Genomic DNA, 6,058 nt, shown 5'->3' with positions numbered 1-6,058 from the left:
CAGCAGGTCGTATTAGTCGCCTCCGATAGTGATACTTTGGGATACAGTAGGTAACATTAGTCGCCTCCGACAGTTATACCCTGGGATACAGCAGGTCACATTAGTCGCCTCCAATAGCCTTACCCTTGGATACAGCAAGTCGCATTAGTCGCCTCCGACAGTTTTACCCTGGGATACAGCAGGTCGTATTAGTCGCCTCCGATAGTGATACTTTGGGATACAGTAGGTAACATTAGTCGCCTCCGACAGTCTTACCCTGGGATACAGCAGGTCGTATTAGTCGCCTCCGACAGTCTTACCCTGGGATACAATAGGTCGCATTAGTCGCCTCCGACAGTGATACCTTGGGATACAGCAAGTCACATTAGTCGCCTCAGACAGCCATATCCTAGGATACAGTAGGTCGTATTAGTCGCCTCCGACAGTCTTACCCTAGGATACAGCAGGTCGCATTAGTCGCCTCCGACAGTTTTACCCTGGGACACAGCAGGTCGTATAAGTCGCCTCCGACAGCCATATCCTAGGATACAGCAGGTCACATTAGTCGCCTCAGACAGCCATATCCTAGGATACAGTAGGTCGCATTAGTCGCCTCCGACAGTCTTACCCTGGGAAACAGTAGGTCGCATTAGTCGCCTCCGTTAGTGATATTTTGGGATACAGCAGGTCACATTAGTCGCCTCCGACAGTCAACACCAGCAGGTTACATTCGTTTTACTGTTTGAATCTGTTGTTTACAATCAAACGCTTGATATTTTTTGGTTAATTGTACTTTTTAAAAGTTCGGTTCATTGAATGTTCTCGTTAGAATATGCTGTGTTAAGAGGTTGCTTAAGTGTTAGGTCACAAATTAAACCCTATTTCTATTCCTTTATGTCATGATGCGTTTTATTAACGGACTAAATTATCCTCTATTGTCTACAAGTATATATATTGTAACCCGCATCAGCGAAGTAAAGATCTGGTAACCGGGTACATGAGGGGATATATACCTCGTACAAAAAGACAACACAGGGATATTACGACATCAACGGACTGGCGATCTGGTAATCCAGGTTCACCAGCTCGGAGAGAAATGAGATTAAGATCGTATGTATTTTGCGAAAAGTAAATCTGCAGAAATAAAAGAAAAACAAAAAACAGATACATCAAGCATACTATACATGTACATGTACATCAATGTATTCATAAGACATTATCACAAAGAGTTTTAGAAGTACATCAAATGTCGATTTATTAATTATTGTAAAGAGAAATATTTAGAATACATATCCCAATAGATTTAGTGTAGTCAATGACAAAGCATAAAGTGTCCTGCTGGGCAGTGTTCTAGTTCTATTGACCATTAGATGGTCACGCAGGTTTACAGCACACATTCTTCATTGGGTCAGGAGTTCAGATTTAGGGTTCATATTCAAGGGCGGGAACTGGGGTGTCCTGGGTTAGCTTTACCATACCTCAGAGAAAGGGTGCTTGTCTTGTACAAGAATGGGCTAGTTTGTCTTAAACACATATATAAGTAATTAATAACTACCGATTGGACGTGATTATTCTGTTTTGAAGCGGATGAATGAAGAAAAGAAGAATAAAAGTGTAATCTATAACGGTGAAGCTGAAGTATTTATAGGGCTGGTATGTTAGACTTCATTATCCTGTCTGAGTTCAGACTGTGTCCAGACTGTGACCATATGTATTGATAGGGTAGAGATCAGACACCCCCAGTATAAATAGCCCAACAATACATTGAAATTGAAATTAAATGTGTTTGTGACAGGTCTAACTAGCTGTGTTAATTCTCGGCTGGTGTTTATTTGTCTGCCAAGCCTATCCACCTAGCACAGCATTTACACTGACAATGCTGCAGTCCCACGCGCAGTAAATTGTTTTCTTTTCCAATTGTGCTCCCCTTTATTGACCAACACTCCCATAAACAATAACTCGCCAGTTGGTCAGTGCCCCCCGCGGCGAGGAAAACTTCGTTGACCTTTGATTTCCTTTGATTGACCAGCGATTCTAAGACGAGTTTGATCACTTGTGAAATCACTTTATTTCTCTATCATCATATGTATAGATAGGAATGGCCTGTCAGAACTATACCCATTCAATGTGTTACTGACATCCAAGACGCTATAAAATGTTTTCAAACGCTATCAAGGTTTACAAAGAGCTCCCTTTTAAAAGATTCATGAACAATGGCTTGAGTCGTACCGCCTAGCATAAAAACAATATATTTTGTTAGAAAAAATCAGTCGTACAGACGGAAAACAATATATTTTGTTACAAACATCAGTCGTACAGTGGAGCATGAAAACAATAGATTTTGTTCGAAAAATCAGTTGTACAGACGAGCATGAAAACAATATATTTTGTTAGAAAAATCAGTCGTACAGACGAGCATGAAAACAATATATCGTGTTAGTCCCTATGTGTTTTACGCTAGTAAGACTTGTAACTCTGTAGGGGTCGTGGATACAGTAACTGTAATTTACAGTAACTCTGTAGGGGTAGTGGATACAGTAAGTTTAATTTACAGTAACTCTGTAGGGGTCGTGGATACAGTAACTCTGTAGGGGTCGTGGATACAGTAACTCTGTAGGGGTCGTGGATACAGTAACTGTAATTTACAGTAACTCTGTAGGGGTCGTGGATACAGTAACTTTAATTTACAGTAACTCTGTAGGGGTCGTGGATACAGTCTGTAATTTACAGTAACTCTGTAGGGGTCGTGGATACAGTAACTTTAATTTACAGTAACTCTGTAGGGGTCGTGGATACAGTAACTGTAATTTACAGTAACTCTGTAGGGATCGTGGATACAGTAACTGTAATTTACAGTAACTCTGTAGGGGTCGTGGATACAGTAACTGTAATTTACAGTAACTCTGTAGGGGTCGTGGATACAGTAACTTTAATTTACAGTAACTCTGTAGGGGTCGTTGATACAGTAACTTTACAGTAAGTTCGATAGTAACGTGTAATCACATTTATCAATACGTCTTTACATGTAAGTCATTATTGATAATTATAATGCTGCTGTTCCATCTCCTCTATACTGTGCCCTTTGTCCGACGCATTGTTTCTCGTTCGCCTCCTGGGTAGAAGGAATAGCTGTATGACGCTGTTTAGTTAATATTGACTCTACTGATCTAACTCTCATTCTTCATTAAATTGTGCTTATATTTATAAAATTATTTAGTCCTCTGGTTTTTGTGGACGGATGGCATGAGTGCGAGGAGATTAATCTTGCAGTTGATATCACATGAAAAAAAACCTGTGCTCAGCTTAGGTCAGGAAACCTAAGTAAAACGCTCTGACATTAAATCTTGAATATACGACGGTAATGACCAATCAGAAGTCGTGTCGAATGTCGGTACAATCCTTATGGACATCATAACGTGTCACGATACCTCTCTGCTCCGATTAAATGTAATTTTGTATTTCATGAATATTTGAAGAATAAAATCGATTTAATACATAATAAGTATATACGAATTAGTTAAACACCTGGCTAATTGGGAGATCCAGATTTTAATTAAGATCGGACAATTTGAAGATTATACAGAGAATTAATATGCACACAGTGTATCGGCGAGATTCTCGTCTAAACTTAAAAATATTAAAATATATGTCAACCATAATAATTTAATCATAGAACAAAACTACACTTACTGTTATATAAAATTTATGTAGAACGTCGATGATGAAGCATGACAAAGCGCGAGATTGGTTGGTGGCATACGAAACCGTGGATACAACGTGTGAGTGTTTGGTGGCATACGAAACCATGGATACAACGTGAGAGTGTTTGGTGGCATACGGAACCGTGGATACAAAGTGTGAGTGTTTGGTGGCATACGAAACCGTGGATACAACGTGTGAGTGTTTGGTGGCATAACCATGGATACAACGTGTGAGTGTTTGGTGGCATAACCATGGATACAACGTGTGAGTGTTTGGTGGCATAACCTTAGATACAACGTGTGAGTGTTTGGTGACATAATGAAACCTTGGATACAGCGTTTGAGTGTTTGGTGGCGTGACAAAAGTTTTAACAACAATTGTTACATGTAATTGCCAACACCAATAACACCTCAATAACGAGAAACTGTATTGCTGAAAGTCAACATCAACGAATAGTTATACTCTTAGAGGTCATTGGCAACAGAAAGCTGTAGTGTGGTTAACACTACAATATATAACTACAAAGTGACCTTGTTTTCTGTCGAGGTCATTGTGACACTGACTTCCGGTTTGATCTGTATTTCACTTCCGGTGTCTGCTTGTTCCAGATTCAGACACTAGGTGGGCATTGAACTGACAATCTGTATAATAAAGGCCCAGTCCAATTATGTCCATGTCCACCAATGACCCTTTTATGTATTTAAACAATGTGTCAATCAGAGAGATGTAGCTGACAAGTTCTCGCTAAATATCGATCTGTGATTACTTGTATAATAATCGATTCGGTGATTAGATCTTTCCTGGTCGTTGTGGTATTTCGCTTTGCACACTACACAAATCAAACTACATGTATGAAACTCATACATATACAAAAGGTTTGTTGGAATTTGAAGCATTTTAATGAAATCAATTACAAATAATAAAACATTTTTTCAATGACATATCAACAGTTTGACTACCCGAAGATCAGTTCACAGGATACCAAACTTCCTTAAGAATGCCAAGTTACCTAATCATCGTCTGAGGAAACCAATCCACCAGACGATCTGTAACAAGAATTCCTACTTTCCTCTTGACTTACCAGACGATCTGTAACAAGAATTCCTACCTTTCTCTTGACCAACCAGACGATCTGTGGCAAGAATTCCTACCTTTCTTTTGACTAACCAGATGATCTGTAACAAGAATTCCTACTTTCCTCTGACTTACCAGACGATCTGTAACAAGAATTCCTACCTTCCTCTTGACTTACCAGACGATCTGTAACAAGGATTCCTACCTTCCTCTTGACTTACCGGACGATCTGTAACAAGGATTCCTACCTTTCTCTTGACTTACCGGACCATCTATAACAAGAATTCTTACCTTCCTCTTGTTACCTTACATTTTCTCGCAGAAAAGAACTAGGACCAACCTTCCTTGTAGTTAAAAGACGAAGCAAACACATGGGTCCTTTTTAGTCGACCATCTAAAAATCCTAAAAGTATTTACAATGCCGAATTTCTTGATTATCACGTGACGATCTGTACCTACAGTTGCTACGTGATATTCCAGATACCTACACTTTTTCTTTAAATAGGCATCTGCTTTCTCAACAGGTCCATGTTCGGCTTATTTACGCATTGCATTTATTACATTACTTCCATCTATGTCAACACTGTGACGTCATAGGCATACAGTCGGACTATATATAATTTGTATACACAATACAGAGAATTTAAATCTTGGTGTTCGCCCCTCACGACCGGGACACGGTTAGATTTGAATGCCTTTTAACAAATATAAGAGTTTTGTCTAATCAATCGCTGGAGTAAGCTGTGGCCCGGTATGTGGAGGGCTATTGAATTGATTGTAGGTTGTGTTAGATATATAGACACAGTGGGTGTTGCTTTTCCACTTTGTACCTCTAACAATACTATACAAATCTTCAAACATTCATTTGTATTGGAAATTCCACAGAAATTGATTTTGATGAGATCTTGAAAAGTGTTCAATTTTAAAAGATTTTCTTTTTTATATACAGATAATAGCCATTGGTTGTTACCAGTACGGATTGTTGGTGATACTAAAACCAGCATTGGACGTTACTGTTTGAGCCATAACACAGATTTTGTGGTGCCATGCCATCCAGTGCATTGAGAACCGCTAACAAAATGTTTTAATATAATATGGCCCTTGAGTGAATAAAAGGTCACGGGGTTTTTACGTGCTGTAAGCACATGTCATTCGTGTAATCGTCATTGATACAGACAACAGGACAAACACTGGTAAAGCACGTTTGTACGGGGCTTATCCACTGTGAGAAGTAGTCTGTTTATGTAACGTACCTTAAATAAAAAACTCCAACCAAAGTAGTTTGTGACCATGACGGTCTAAC

Source organism: Pecten maximus, chromosome 10 (assembly GCF_902652985.1).
Source record: "Pecten maximus chromosome 10, xPecMax1.1, whole genome shotgun sequence".
NCBI lineage: Eukaryota > Metazoa > Mollusca > Bivalvia > Pectinida > Pectinidae > Pecten > Pecten maximus.
The sequence above is the reverse complement of the archived record's forward strand: the minus strand, read 5'-3'. Positions refer to the sequence as shown.